Raw genomic sequence first — 18,641 nt, forward strand, 5'->3', positions numbered from 1 at the left:
TACCTACAAGTACCCACAAGTACCTACAAGTACCCACAAGTACCTACAAGTACCCACAAGTACCTACAAGTAGCTACAAGTACCCACAAGTACCTACAAGCACCCACAAGTACCTACAAGTAGCTACAAGTACCCACAAGTACCTACAAGTACCCACAAGCACCCACAAGAACCCACAATTACCCACAAGAACCCAAAAGTACCTACAAGCACCCACAAGTACCTACAACCACCCACAAGTACCCACAAGAACCCACAAGTACCTACAAGTACCCACAAGTACCTACAAGTACCTACAAGTACCTACAAGTACCCACAAGTACCTTTAAGTACCTACAAGTACCCACAAGTACCTACAAGTACCCACAAGTACCTGCAAGTACCCACAAGTACCTACAAGCACCCACAAGTACCTACAAGCACCCACAAGTACCCACAAGTACCCACAAGTACCTACAACTACCCACAAGTACCCACAATTACCCACAAGTACCTACAAGTACCCACAAGTACCTACAAGCACCCACAAGTACTTACAAGCACCCACAAGTACCCACAAGTACCTACAAGTACCCACAAGTACCTACAACTACCCACAAGTACCCACAAGCACCCACAAGTACCTACAAGTACCTAAAAGCACCCACAAGTACCTAAAAGCACCCACAAGCACTTAAAAGCACCCACAAGTACTTACAAGCACCCACAAGTACCTACAAGCACCCACAAGTACCTACAAGTACCCACAAGTACCTACAAGTACCCACAAGTACCTACAAGTACCCACAAGTACCTACAAGTACCCACAAGTACCTACAAGTACCCACAAGTACCCATAATTACCTACAAGTACCCATAAGTACCTACAAGCACCCACAAGTACCCACAAGTACCTACAAGCACCCACAAGCACCTAAAAGCACCCACAAGTACCTAAAAGCACCCACAAGCACCTAAAAGCACCCACAAGTACCTACAAGTACCTACAAGTACCTACAAGTACCCACAAGTACCTACAAGTACCCACAAGTACCTACAAGTACCCACAAGTACCTACAAGTAGCTACAAGTACCCACAAATACCTACAAGCACCCACAAGTACCTACAAGTAGCTACAAGTACCCACAAGTACCTACAAGAGCCCACAAGTACCTACAAGTACCCACAAGAACCCACAAGTACCTACAAGTACCCACAAGTACCCACAAGTACCTACAAGCACCCACAAGTACCCACAAGTACTTACAAGCACCCACAACTACCCACAAGTACTTATAAGCACCCACAAGTACCCAAAAGTACCTACAAGCACCCACAAGTACCCACAAGTACCTACAAGTACCCACAAGTACTACAAGTACCCACAAGTACCTACAAGTACCTACAAGTACCCACAAGTACCTACAAGTACCCACAAGTACCTACAAGTACCCACAAGTACCTACAAGTACCTACAAGTACCCACAAGTACCTACAAGCACCCACAAGTACCTACAAGTAGCTACAAGTACCTACAAGTACCCACAAGTACCTACAAGCACCCACAAGTACCTACAAGTACCCACAAGTAACTACAAGTACCCACAAGTACCTACAAGTACCCACAAGTACCTACAAGTACCCACAAGTACCTACAAGCACCCACAAGTACCTACAAGCACCCACAAGTACCCACAAGTACCCACAAGTACCTACAGCTACCCACAAGTACCCACAAGCACCCACAAGTACCCACAAGTACCTACAAGTACCCACAAGTACCTACAAGCACCCACAAGTACTTACAAGCACCCACAAGTACCCACAAGTACCTACAAGTACCCACAAGTACCTACAACTACCCACAAGTACCCACAAGCACCCACAAGTACCTACAAGTACCTAAAAGCACCCAGAAGTACCTAAAAGCACCCACAAGCACTTAAAAGCACCCACAAGTACTTACAAGCACCCACAAGTACCTACAAGCACCCACAAGTACCTACAAGTACCCACAAGTACCTACAAGTACCCACAAGTACCTACAAGTACCCACAAGTACCTACAAGTACCCACAAGTACCTACAAGTACCCACAAGTACCCATAATTACCTACAAGTACCCATAAGTACCTACAAGCACCCACAAGTACCCACAAGTACCTACAAGCACCCACAAGCACCTAAAAGCACCCACAAGTACCTAAAAGCACCCACAAGCACCTAAAAGCACCCACAAGTACCCACAAGTACTTACAAGCACCCACAAGTACCTACAAGTACCTACAAGTACCTACAAGTACCCACAAGTACCTACAAGTACCCACAAGTACCTACAAGTACCCACAAGTACCTACAAGTAGCTACAAGTACCCACAAGTACCTACAAGCACCCACAAGTACCTACAAGTAGCTACAAGTACCCACAAGTACCTACAAGTACCCACAAGCACCCACAAGAACCCACAATTACCCACAAGAACCCACAAGTACCTACAAGCACCCACAAGTACCTACAATCACCCACAAGTACCCACAAGAACCCACAAGTACCTACAAGCACCCACAAGCACCTACAAGTACCTACAAGTACTACAAGTACCCACAAGTACCTGCAAGTACCCACAAGTACCTACAAGTACCCACAAGTACCTACAAGTACCCACAAGTACCTACAAGCACCCACAAGTACCTACAAGCACTCGCAAGTACCCACAAGTACCTACAAGTACCCACAAGTACCCACAAGTACCTACAAGTACCCACAAGTACCTACAAGTACCTACAAGTACCCACAAGTACCTAAAAGTACCCATAAGTACCAACAAGTACCTACAAGTACCCACAAGTACCTACAAGTACCCACAAGTACCTACAAGTACCTACAAGTACCCACAAGTACCCACAAGTACCTACAAGTACCCACAAGTACCTACAAGCACCCACAAGTACCTACAAGTACCCACAAGTACCTACAAGTACCCACAAGTACCTACAAGTACCCACAAGTACCTACAAGTACCCACAAGTACCTACAAGTACCCACAAGTACCTACAAGTACCCACAAGTACCTAAAAGTACCCATAAGTACCTACAAGTACCCATAAGTACCTACAAGCACCCACAAGTACCCACAAGTACCTACAAGCACCCACAAGCACCCACAAGAACCCACAATTACCCACAAGCACCCACAAGTACCTACAAGCACCCACAAGTACCTACAAGCACCCACAAGTACCCACAAGTACCTACAAGTACCCACAAGTACCCACAAGTACCTACAACTACCCACAAGTACCCACAAGCACCCACAAGTACCTACAAGTACCTAAAAGCACCCACAAGCACCTAAAAGCACCCACAAGTACTTACAAGCACCCACAAGTACCTACAAGCACCCACAAGTACCTACAAGTACCCACAAGTACCTACAAGTACCCATAAGTACCTACAAGTACCCATAAGTACCTACAAGCACCCACAAGTACCCACAAGTACCTACAAGCACCCACAAGCACCCACAAGCACCCACAAGAACCCACAATTACCCACAAGCACCCACAAGTACCTACAAGCACCCACAAGTACCCACAAGAACCCACAAGTACCTACAAGCACCCACAAGTACCTACAATCACCCACAAGTACCCACAAGTACCCACAAGAACCCACAGGTACCTACAAGTACCCACAAGTACCTACAAGTACCTACAAGTACCCACAAGTACCTACAAGTACCTACAAGTACCTACAAGTACCCACAAGTACCTTTAAGTACCTACAAGTACCCACAAGTACCTACAAGTACCCACAAGTACCTACAAGTACCCACAAGTACCTACAAGTACCCACAAGTACGTACAAGTACCCACAAGTACCTACAAGCACCCACAAGTACCTACAAGCACCCACAAGTACCCACAAGTACCTACAACTACCCACAAGTACCCACAAGCACCCACAAGTACCCACAAGTACCTACAAGTACCCACAAGTACCTACAAGCACCCACAAGTACTTACAAGCACCCACAAGTACCCACAAGTACCTACAAGTACCCACAAGTACCTACAACTACCCACAAGTACCCACAAGCACCCACAAGTACCTACAAGTACCTAAAAGCACCCACAAGTACCTAAAAGCACCCACAAGCACTTAAAAGCACCCACAAGTACTTACAAGCACCCACAAGTACCTACAAGCACCCACAAGTACCTACAAGTACCCACAAGTACCTACAAGTACCCACAAGTACCTACAAGTACCCACAAGTACCTACAAGTACCCACAAGTACCTACAAGTACCCAAAAGTACCCATAATTACCTACAAGTACCCATAAGTACCTACAAGCACCCACAAGTACCCACAAGTACCTACAAGCACCCACAAGCACCTAAAAGCACCCACAAGTACCTAAAAGCACCCACAAGCACCTAAAAGCACCCACAAGTACCCACAAGTACTTAAAAGCACCCACAAGTACCTACAAGTACCTACAAGTACCCACAAGTACCTACAAGTACCCACAAGTACCTACAAGCACCCACAAGTACCCACAAGTACCTACAAGCACCCACAAGCACCCACAAGCACCCACAAGAACCCACAATTACCCACAAGCACCCACAAGTACCTACAAGCACCCACAAGTACCCACAAGAACCCACAAGTACCTACAAGCACCCACAAGTACCTACAATCACCCACAAGTACCCACAAGTACCCACAAGAACCCACAGGTACCTACAAGTACCCACAAGTACCTACAAGTACCTACAAGTACCCACAAGTACCTACAAGTACCTACAAGTACCTACAAGTACCCACAAGTACCTTTAAGTACCTACAAGTACCCACAAGTACCTACAAGTACCCACAAGTACCTACAAGTACCCACAAGTACCTACAAGTACCCACAAGTACGTACAAGTACCCACAAGTACCTACAAGCACCCACAAGTACCTACAAGCACCCACAAGTACCCACAAGTACCTACAACTACCCACAAGTACCCACAAGCACCCACAAGTACCCACAAGTACCTACAAGTACCCACAAGTACCTACAAGCACCCACAAGTACTTACAAGCACCCACAAGTACCCACAAGTACCTACAAGTACCCACAAGTACCTACAACTACCCACAAGTACCCACAAGCACCCACAAGTACCTACAAGTACCTAAAAGCACCCACAAGTACCTAAAAGCACCCACAAGCACTTAAAAGCACCCACAAGTACTTACAAGCACCCACAAGTACCTACAAGCACCCACAAGTACCTACAAGTACCCACAAGTACCTACAAGTACCCACAAGTACCTACAAGTACCCACAAGTACCTACAAGTACCCACAAGTACCTACAAGTACCCAAAAGTACCCATAATTACCTACAAGTACCCATAAGTACCTACAAGCACCCACAAGTACCCACAAGTACCTACAAGCACCCACAAGCACCTAAAAGCACCCACAAGTACCTAAAAGCACCCACAAGCACCTAAAAGCACCCACAAGTACCCACAAGTACTTAAAAGCACCCACAAGTACCTACAAGTACCTACAAGTACCCACAAGTACCTACAAGTACCCACAAGTACCTACAAGTACCCACAAGTACCTACAAGTAGCTACAAGTACCCACAAGTACCTACAAGCACCCACAAGTACCTACAAGTAGCTACAAGTACCCACAAGTACCTACAAGTACCCACAAGCACCCACAAGAACCCACAATTACCCACAAGAACCCACAAGTACCTACAAGCACCCAAAAGTACCTACAATCACCCACAAGTACCCACAAGAACCCACAAGTACCTACAAGTACCCACAAGTACCTACAAGTACCTACAAGTACCCACAAGTACCTACAAGTACCTACAAGTACCCACAAGTACCTAAAAGTACCCATAAGTACCTACAAGCACCCACAAGTACCCACAAGTACCTACAAGCACCCACAAGTACCCACAAGCACCCACAAGTACCTACAAGTACCTAAAAGCACCCACAAGTACCTAAAAGCACCCACAAGCACTTAAAAGCACCCACAAGTACTTACAAGCACCCACAAGTACCTACAAGCACCCACAAGTACCTACAAGTACCCACAAGTACCTACAAGTACCCACAAGTACCTACAAGTACCCACAAGTACCTACAAGTACCCACAAGTACCTACAAGTACCCAAAAGTACCCATAATTACCTACAAGTACCCATAAGTACCTACAAGCACCCACAAGTACCCACAAGTACCTACAAGCACCCACAAGCACCTAAAAGCACCCACAAGTACCTAAAAGCACCCACAAGCACCTAAAAGCACCCACAAGTACCCACAAGTACTTAAAAGCACCCACAAGTACCTACAAGTACCTACAAGTACCCACAAGTACCTACAAGTACCCACAAGTACCTACAAGTACCCACAAGTACCTACAAGTAGCTACAAGTACCCACAAGTACCTACAAGCACCCACAAGTACCTACAAGTAGCTACAAGTACCCACAAGTACCTACAAGTACCCACAAGCACCCACAAGAACCCACAATTACCCACAAGAACCCACAAGTACCTACAAGCACCCAAAAGTACCTACAATCACCCACAAGTACCCACAAGAACCCACAAGTACCTACAAGTACCCACAAGTACCTACAAGTACCTACAAGTACCCACAAGTACCTACAAGTACCTACAAGTACCCACAAGTACCTAAAAGTACCCATAAGTACCTACAAGTACCTACAAGTACCCACAAGTACCTACAAGTACCCACAAGTACCTACAAGTACCTACAAGTACCCACAAGTACCCACAAGTACCTTCAAGTACCCACAAGTACCTACAAGCACCCACAAGTACCTACAAGTACCCACAAGTACCTACAAGTACCCACAAGTACCTACAAGTACCCACAAGTACCTACAAGTACCCACAAGTACCTACAAGTACCCACAAGTACCTAAAAGTACCCATAAGTACCTACAAGTACCCATAACTACCTACAAGCACCCACAAGTACCCACAAGTACCTACAAGCACCCACAAGCACCCACAAGAACCCACAATTACCCACAAGCACCCACAAGTACCTACAAGCACCCACAAGTACCTACAAGCACCCACAAGTACCCAGAAGTACCTACAAGTACCCACAAGTACCCACAAGTACCTACAACTACCCACAAGTACCCACAAGCACCCACAAGTACCTACAAGTACCTAAAAGCACCCACAAGCACCTAAAAGCACCCACAAGTACTTACAAGCACCCACAAGTACCTACAAGCACCCACAAGTACCTACAAGTACCTACAAGTACCTACAAGTACCCATAAGTACCTACAAGTACCCATAAGTACCTACAAGCACCCACAAGTACCCACAAGTACCTACAAGCACCCACAAGCACCCACAAGCACCCACAAGAACCCACAATTACCCACAAGCACCCACAAGTACCTACAAGCACCCACAAGTACCCACAAGAACCCACAAGTACCTACAAGCACCCACAAGTACCTACAATCACCCACAAGTACCCACAAGTACCCACAAGTACCCACAAGTACCTACAAGCACCCACAAGCACCCACAAGATCCCACAATTACCCACAAGCACCCACAAGTACCTACAAGAACCCACAAGTACCTACAAGCACCCACAAGTACCCACAAGTACCTACAAGTACCCACAAGTACCCACAAGTACCTACAACTACCCACAAGTACCCACAAGCACCCACAAGTACCTACAAGTACCTAAAAGCACCCACAAGCACCTAAAAGCACCCACAAGTACTTACAAGCACCCACAAGTACCTACAAGCACCCACAAGTACCTACAAGTACCCACTAGTACCTACAAGTACCCATAAGTACCTACAAGTACCCATAAGTACCTACAAGCACCCACAAGTACCCACAAGTACCTACAAGCACCCACAAGCACCCACAAGCACCCACAAGAACCCACAATTACCCACAAGCACCCACAAGTACCTACAAGCACCCACAAGTACCCACAAGAACCCACAAGTACCTACAAGCACCCACAAGTACCTACAATCACCCACAAGTACCCACAAGTACCCACAAGAACCCACAGGTACCTACAAGTACCCACAAGTACCTACAAGTACCTACAAGTACCCACAAGTACCTACAAGTACCTACAAGTACCTACAAGTACCCACAAGTACCTTTAAGTACCTACAAGTACCCACAAGTACCTACAAGTACCCACAAGTACATACAAGTACCCACAAGTACCTACAAGTACCCACAAGTACGTACAAGTACCCACAAGTACCTACAAGCACCCACAAGTACCTACAAGCACCCACAAGTACCCACAAGTACCTACAACTACCCACAAGTACCCACAAGCACCCACAAGTACCCACAAGTACCTACAAGTACCCACAAGTACCTACAAGCACCCACAAGTACTTACAAGCACCCACAAGTGCCCACAAGTACCTACAAGTACCCACAAGTACCTACAACTACCCACAAGTACCCACAAGCACCCACAAGTACCTACAAGTACCTAAAAGCACCCACAAGTACCTAAAAGCACCCACAAGCACTTAAAAGCACCCACAAGTACTTACAAGCACCCACAAGTACCTACAAGCACCCACAAGTACCTACAAGTACCCACAAGTACCTACAAGTACCCACAAGTACCTACAAGTACCCACAAGTACCTACAAGTACCCACAAGTACCTACAAGTACCCAAAAGTACCCATAATTACCTACAAGTACCCATAAGTACCTACAAGCACCCACAAGTACCCACAAGTACCTACAAGCACCCACAAGCACCTAAAAGCACCCACAAGTACCTAAAAGCACCCACAAGCACCTAAAAGCACCCACAAGTACCCACAAGTACTTAAAAGCACCCACTAGTACCTACAAGTACCTACAAGTACCCACAAGTACCTACAAGTACCCACAAGTACCTACAAGTACCCACAAGTACCTACAAGTAGCTACAAGTACCCACAAGTACCTACAAGCACCCACAAGTACCTACAAGTAGCTACAAGTACCCACAAGTACCTACAAGTACCCACAAGCACCCACAAGAACCCACAATTACCCACAAGAACCCACAAGTACCTACAAGCACCCAAAAGTACCTACAATCACCCACAAGTACCCACAAGAACCCACAAGTACCTACAAGTACCCACAAGTACCTACAAGTACCTACAAGTACCCACAAGTACCTACAAGTACCTACAAGTACCCACAAGTACCTAAAAGTACCCATAAGTACCTACAAGTACCTACAAGTACCCACAAGTACCTACAAGTACCCACAAGTACCTACAAGTACCTACAAGTACCCACAAGTACCCACAAGTACCTTCAAGTACCCACAAGTACCTACAAGCACCCACAAGTACCTACAAGTACCCACAAGTACCTACAAGTACCCACAAGTACCTACAAGTACCCACAAGTACCTACAAGTACCCACAAGTACCTACAAGTACCCACAAGTACCTAAAAGTACCCATAAGTACCTACAAGTACCCATAACTACCTACAAGTACCTACAAGTACCCACAAGTACCTACAAGTACCCACAAGTACCTACAAGTACCTACAAGTACCCACAAGTACCCACAAGTACCTTCAAGTACCCACAAGTACCTACAAGCACCCACAAGTACCTACAAGTACCCACAAGTACCTACAAGTACCCACAAGTACCTACAAGTACCCACAAGTACCTACAAGTACCTACAAGTACCCACAAGTACCCACAAGTACCTTCAAGTACCCACAAGTACCTACAAGCACCCACAAGTACCTACAAGTACCCACAAGTACCTACAAGTACCCACAAGTACCTACAAGTACCCACAAGTACCTACAAGTACCCACAAGTACCTACAAGTACCCACAAGTACCTAAAAGTACCCATAAGTACCTACAAGTACCTACAAGTACCCATAACTACCTACAAGCACCCACAAGTACCCACAAGTACCTACAAGCACCCACAAGCACCCACAAGAACCCACAATTACCCACAAGCACCCACAAGTACCTACAAGCACCCACAAGTACCTACAAGCACCCACAAGTACCCAGAAGTACCTACAAGTACCCACAAGTACCCACAAGTACCTACAACTACCCACAAGTACCCACAAGCACCCACAAGTACCTACAAGTACCTAAAAGCACCCACAAGCACCTAAAAGCACCCACAAGTACTTACAAGCACCCACAAGTACCTACAAGCACCCACAAGTACCTACAAGTACCTACAAGTACCTACAAGTACCCATAAGTACCTACAAGTACCCATAAGTACCTACAAGCACCCACAAGTACCCACAAGTACCTACAAGCACCCACAAGCACCCACAAGCACCCACAAGAACCCACAATTACCCACAAGCACCCACAAGTACCTACAAGCACCCACAAGTACCCACAAGAACCCACAAGTACCTACAAGCACCCACAAGTACCTACAATCACCCACAAGTACCCACAAGTACCCACAAGTACCTACAAGCACCCACAAGCACCCACAAGATCCCACAATTACCCACAAGCACCCACAAGTACCTACAAGAACCCACAAGTACCTACAAGCACCCACAAGTACCCACAAGTACCTACAAGTACCCACAAGTACCCACAAGTACCTACAACTACCCACAAGTACCCACAAGCACCCACAAGTACCTACAAGTACCTAAAAGCACCCACAAGCACCTAAAAGCACCCACAAGTACTTACAAGCACCCACAAGTACCTACAAGCACCCACAAGTACCTACAAGTACCCACTAGTACCTACAAGTACCCATAAGTACCTACAAGTACCCATAAGTACCTACAAGCACCCACAAGTACCCACAAGTACCTACAAGCACCCACAAGCACCCACAAGCACCCACAAGAACCCACAATTACCCACAAGCACCCACAAGTACCTACAAGCACCCACAAGTACCCACAAGAACCCACAAGTACCTACAAGCACCCACAAGTACCTACAATCACCCACAAGTACCCACAAGTACCCACAAGAACCCACAGGTACCTACAAGTACCCACAAGTACCTACAAGTACCTACAAGTACCCACAAGTACCTACAAGTACCTACAAGTACCTACAAGTACCCACAAGTACCTTTAAGTACCTACAAGTACCCACAAGTACCTACAAGTACCCACAAGTACATACAAGTACCCACAAGTACCTACAAGTACCCACAAGTACGTACAAGTACCCACAAGTACCTACAAGCACCCACAAGTACCTACAAGCACCCACAAGTACCCACAAGTACCTACAACTACCCACAAGTACCCACAAGCACCCACAAGTACCCACAAGTACCTACAAGTACCCACAAGTACCTACAAGCACCCACAAGTACTTACAAGCACCCACAAGTGCCCACAAGTACCTACAAGTACCCACAAGTACCTACAACTACCCACAAGTACCCACAAGCACCCACAAGTACCTACAAGTACCTAAAAGCACCCACAAGTACCTAAAAGCACCCACAAGCACTTAAAAGCACCCACAAGTACTTACAAGCACCCACAAGTACCTACAAGCACCCACAAGTACCTACAAGTACCCACAAGTACCTACAAGTACCCACAAGTACCTACAAGTACCCACAAGTACCTACAAGTACCCACAAGTACCTACAAGTACCCAAAAGTACCCATAATTACCTACAAGTACCCATAAGTACCTACAAGCACCCACAAGTACCCACAAGTACCTACAAGCACCCACAAGCACCTAAAAGCACCCACAAGTACCTAAAAGCACCCACAAGCACCTAAAAGCACCCACAAGTACCCACAAGTACTTAAAAGCACCCACTAGTACCTACAAGTACCTACAAGTACCCACAAGTACCTACAAGTACCCACAAGTACCTACAAGTACCCACAAGTACCTACAAGTAGCTACAAGTACCCACAAGTACCTACAAGCACCCACAAGTACCTACAAGTAGCTACAAGTACCCACAAGTACCTACAAGTACCCACAAGCACCCACAAGAACCCACAATTACCCACAAGAACCCACAAGTACCTACAAGCACCCAAAAGTACCTACAATCACCCACAAGTACCCACAAGAACCCACAAGTACCTACAAGTACCCACAAGTACCTACAAGTACCTACAAGTACCCACAAGTACCTACAAGTACCTACAAGTACCCACAAGTACCTAAAAGTACCCATAAGTACCTACAAGTACCTACAAGTACCCACAAGTACCTACAAGTACCCACAAGTACCTACAAGTACCTACAAGTACCCACAAGTACCCACAAGTACCTTCAAGTACCCACAAGTACCTACAAGCACCCACAAGTACCTACAAGTACCCACAAGTACCTACAAGTACCCACAAGTACCTACAAGTACCCACAAGTACCTACAAGTACCCACAAGTACCTACAAGTACCCACAAGTACCTAAAAGTACCCATAAGTACCTACAAGTACCCATAACTACCTACAAGCACCCACAAGTACCCACAAGTACCTACAAGCACCCACAAGCACCCACAAGAACCCACAATTACCCACAAGCACCCACAAGTACCTACAAGCACCCACAAGTACCTACAAGCACCCACAAGTACCCAGAAGTACCTACAAGTACCCACAAGTACCCACAAGTACCTACAACTACCCACAAGTACCCACAAGCACCCACAAGTACCTACAAGTACCTAAAAGCACCCACAAGCACCTAAAAGCACCCACAAGTACTTACAAGCACCCACAAGTACCTACAAGCACCCACAAGTACCTACAAGTACCTACAAGTACCCATAAGTACCTACAAGTACCCATAAGTACCTACAAGCACCCACAAGTACCCACAAGTACCTACAAGCACCCACAAGCACCCACAAGCACCCACAAGCACCCACAAGAACCCACAATTACCCACAAGCACCCACAAGTACCTACAAGCACCCACAAGTACCCACAAGAACCCACAAGTACCTACAAGCACCCACAAGTACCTACAATCACCCACAAGTACCCACAAGTACCCACAAGAACCCACAAGTACCTACAAGTACCTACAAGTACCCACAAGTACCTACAAGTACCTACAAGTACCCACAAGTACCTTTAAGTACCTACAAGTACCCACAAGTACCTACAAGTACCCACAAGTACCTACAAGTACCCACAAGTACCTACAAGTACCCACAAGTACCTACAAGCACCCACAAGTACCTACAAGCACCCACAAGTACCCACAAGTGCCCACAAGTACCCACAAGTACCTACAACTACCCACAAGTACCCACAAGCACCCACAAGTACCCACAAGTACCTACAAGTACCCACAAGTACCTACAAGCACCCACAAGTACTTACAAGCACCCACAAGTACCCACAAGTACCTAAAAGCACCCACAAGTACCTAAAAGCACCCACAAGCACTTAAAAGCACCCACAAGTACTTACAAGCACCCACAAATACCTACAAGCACCCACAAGTACCTACAAGTACCCACAAGTACCTACAAGTACCCACAAGTACCTACAAGTACCCACAAGTACCTACAAGTACCCACACGTACCTACAAGTACCCACAAGTACCCATAATTACCTACAAGTACCCATAAGTACCTACAAGCACCCACAAGTACCCACAAGTACCTACAAGCACCCACAAGCACCTAAAAGCACCCACAAGTACCTAAAAGCACCCACAAGCACCTAAAAGCACCCACAAGTACCCACAAGTACTTACAAGCACCCACAAGTACCTACAAGTACCTACAAGTACCCACAAGTACCTACAAGTACCCACAAGTACCTACAAGTACCCACAAGTACCTACAAGTAGCTACAAGTACCCACAAGTACCTACAAGCACCCACAAGTACCTACAAGTAGCTACAAGTACCCACAAGTACCTACAAGTACCCACAAGCACCCACAAGAACCCACAATTACCCACAAGAACCCAAAAGTACCTACAAGCACCCACAAGTACCTACAACCACCCACAAGTACCCACAAGAACCCACAAGTACCTACAAGTACCCACAAGTACCTACAAGTACCTACAAGTACCTACAAGTACCCACAAGTACCTTTAAGTACCTACAAGTACCCACAAGTACCTACAAGTACCCACAAGTACCTGCAAGTACCCACAAGTACCTACAAGCACCCACAAGTACCTACAAGCACCCACAAGTACCCACAAGTACCCACAAGTACCTACAACTACCCACAAGTACCCACAATTACCCACAAGTACCTACAAGTACCCACAAGTACCTACAAGCACCCACAAGTACTTACAAGCACCCACAAGTACCCACAAGTACCTACAAGTACCCACAAGTACCTACAACTACCCACAAGTACCCACAAGCACCCACAAGTACCTACAAGTACCTAAAAGCACCCACAAGTACCTAAAAGCACCCACAAGCACTTAAAAGCACCCACAAGTACTTACAAGCACCCACAAGTACCTACAAGCACCCACAAGTACCTACAAGTACCCACAAGTACCTACAAGTACCCACAAGTACCTACAAGTACCCACAAGTACCTACAAGTACCCACAAGTACCTACAAGTACCCACAAGTACCCATAATTACCTACAAGTACCCATAAGTACCTACAAGCACCCACAAGTACCCACAAGTACCTACAAGCACCCACAAGCACCTAAAAGCACCCACAAGTACCTAAAAGCACCCACAAGCACCTAAAAGCACCCACAAGTACCTACAAGTACCTACAAGTACCTACAAGTACCCACAAGTACCTACAAGTACCCACAAGTACCTACAAGTACCCACAAGTACCTACAAGTAGCTACAAGTACCCACAAATACCTACAAGCACCCACAAGTACCTACAAGTAGCTACAAGTACCCACAAGTACCTACAAGAGCCCACAAGTACCTACAAGTACCCACAAGTACCTACAATCACCCACAAGTACCCACAAGTACCCACAAGAACCCACAAGTACCTACAAGTACCTACAAGTACCCACAAGTACCTACAAGTACCTACAAGTACCCACAAGTACCTTTAAGTACCTACAAGTACCCACAAGTACCTACAAGTACCCACAAGTACCTACAAGTACCCACAAGTACCTACAAGTACCCACAAGTACCTACAAGCACCCACAAGTACCTACAAGCACCCACAAGTACCCACAAGTGCCCACAAGTACCCACAAGTACCTACAACTACCCACAAGTACCCACAAGCACCCACAAGTACCCACAAGTACCTACAAGTACCCACAAGTACCTACAAGCACCCACAAGTACTTACAAGCACCCACAAGTACCCACAAGTACCTAAAAGCACCCACAAGTACCTAAAAGCACCCACAAGCACTTAAAAGCACCCACAAGTACTTACAAGCACCCACAAATACCTACAAGCACCCACAAGTACCTACAAGTACCCACAAGTACCTACAAGTACCCACAAGTACCTACAAGTACCCACAAGTACCTACAAGTACCCACACGTACCTACAAGTACCCACAAGTACCCATAATTACCTACAAGTACCCATAAGTACCTACAAGCACCCACAAGTACCCACAAGTACCTACAAGCACCCACAAGCACCTAAAAGCACCCACAAGTACCTAAAAGCACCCACAAGCACCTAAAAGCACCCACAAGTACCCACAAGTACTTACAAGCACCCACAAGTACCTACAAGTACCTACAAGTACCCACAAGTACCTACAAGTACCCACAAGTACCTACAAGTACCCACAAGTACCTACAAGTAGCTACAAGTACCCACAAGTACCTACAAGCACCCACAAGTACCTACAAGTAGCTACAAGTACCCACAAGTACCTACAAGTACCCACAAGCACCCACAAGAACCCACAATTACCCACAAGAACCCAAAAGTACCTACAAGCACCCACAAGTACCTACAACCACCCACAAGTACCCACAAGAACCCACAAGTACCTACAAGTACCCACAAGTACCTACAAGTACCTACAAGTACCTACAAGTACCCACAAGTACCTTTAAGTACCTACAAGTACCCACAAGTACCTACAAGTACCCACAAGTACCTGCAAGTACCCACAAGTACCTACAAGCACCCACAAGTACCTACAAGCACCCACAAGTACCCACAAGTACCCACAAGTACCTACAACTACCCACAAGTACCCACAATTACCCACAAGTACCTACAAGTACCCACAAGTACCTACAAGCACCCACAAGTACTTACAAGCACCCACAAGTACCCACAAGTACCTACAAGTACCCACAAGTACCTACAACTACCCACAAGTACCCACAAGCACCCACAAGTACCTACAAGTACCTAAAAGCACCCACAAGTACCTAAAAGCACCCACAAGCACTTAAAAGCACCCACAAGTACTTACAAGCACCCACAAGTACCTACAAGCACCCACAAGTACCTACAAGTACCCACAAGTACCTACAAGTACCCACAAGTACCTACAAGTACCCACAAGTACCTACAAGTACCCACAAGTACCTACAAGTACCCACAAGTACCCATAATTACCTACAAGTACCCATAAGTACCTACAAGCACCCACAAGTACCCACAAGTACCTACAAGCACCCACAAGCACCTAAAAGCACCCACAAGTACCTAAAAGCACCCACAAGCACCTAAAAGCACCCACAAGTACCTACAAGTACCTACAAGTACCTACAAGTACCCACAAGTACCTACAAGTACCCACAAGTACCTACAAGTACCCACAAGTACCTACAAGTAGCTACAAGTACCCACAAATACCTACAAGCACCCACAAGTACCTACAAGTAGCTACAAGTACCCACAAGTACCTACAAGAGCCCACAAGTACCTACAAGTACCCACAAGAACCCACAAGTACCTACAAGTACCCACAAGTACCCACAAGTACCTACAAGCACCCACAAGTACCCACAAGTACTTACAAGCACCCACAACTACCCACAAGTACTTATAAGCACCCACAAGTACCCAAAAGTACCTACAAGCACCCACAAGTACCCACAAGTACCTACAAGCACCCACAAGTACCCACAAGTACTTACAAGCACCCACAAGTACCTACAAGTACCCACAAGTACCCACAAGTACCTACAAGTACCCACAAGTACCTACAAGTACCCACAAGTTCCTACAAGTACCCACAAGTACCTACAAGTACCCACAAGTACCTACAACTACCCACAAGTACCCACAAGCACCCACAAGTACCTACAAGTACCTACAAGTACCCACAAGCACCCACAAGTACCTAAAAGCACCCACAAGAAACCTACAAGCACCCACAAGTACTTACAAGCACTCAAAAGTACCTTCAAGTACCCACAAGTACCTACAAGTACCCACAAGTACTTACAAGCACACACACAAGTACCTACAAGCACCCACAAGTACCTACAAGTACCCACAAGTACCTACAAGTACCCACAAGCACCCACAAGTACCTAAAAGCACCCACAAGAAACCTACAAGCACCCACAAGTACCTACAAGTACCCACAAGTACCTACAAGTACCCACAAGCACCCACAAGTACCTAAAAGCACCCACAAGAAACCTACAAGCACCCACAAGTACTTACAAGCACCCACAAGTACCTACAAGTACCCACAAGTAACTACAAGTACCCACAAGTACTTACAAGCACACACAAGTACCTACAAGCACCCACAAGTACCTACAAGTACTCACAAGTACCTACAAGTACCCACAAGTACCTACAAGTACCCACAAGTACCTACAAGCACCCACAAGTACCTACAAGCACCTACAAGTACCCACAAGTACCTACAAGCACCCACAAGTACCCACAAGTACCCACAAGTACCTACAACTACCCACAAGTACCCACAAGCACCCACAAGTACCCACAAGTACCTACAAGTACCCACAAGTACCTACAAGCACCCACAAGTACTTACAAGCACCCACAAGTACCCACAAATACCTACAAGTACCCACAAGTACCTACAACTACCCACAAGTACCCACAAGCACCCACAAGTACCTACAAGTACCTAAAAGCACCCACAAGTACCTAAAAGCACCCACAAGCACTTAAAAGCACCCACAAGTACTTACAAGCACCCACAAGTACCTACAAGCACCCACAAGTACCTACAAGTACCCACAAGTACCTACAAGTACCCACAAGTACCTACAAGTACCCACAAGTACCTACAAGTACCCACAAGTACCTACAAGTACCCACAAGTACCCATAATTACCTACAAGTACCCATAAGTACCTACAAGCACCCACAAGTACCCACAAGTACCTACAAGCACCCACAAGCACCTAAAAGCACCCACAAGTACCTAAAAGCACCCACAAGCACCTAAAAGCACCCACAAGTACCCACAAGTACTTACAAGCACCCACAAGTACCTACAAGTACCTACAAGTACCCACAAGTACCTACAAGTACCCACAAGTACCTACAAGTACCCACAAGTACCTACAAGTAGCTACAAGTACTCACAAGTACCTACAAGCACCCACAAGTACCTACAAGTAGCTACAAGTACCCACAAGTACCTACAAGAACCCACAAGTACCTACA

This window comes from Phalangium opilio, unplaced genomic scaffold (genome assembly GCF_054372755.1).
Source record: "Phalangium opilio isolate 3A_F unplaced genomic scaffold, DU_Popi_V2 ptg000088l_1, whole genome shotgun sequence".
In the NCBI taxonomy this organism is placed as follows: domain Eukaryota; kingdom Metazoa; phylum Arthropoda; class Arachnida; order Opiliones; family Phalangiidae; genus Phalangium; species Phalangium opilio.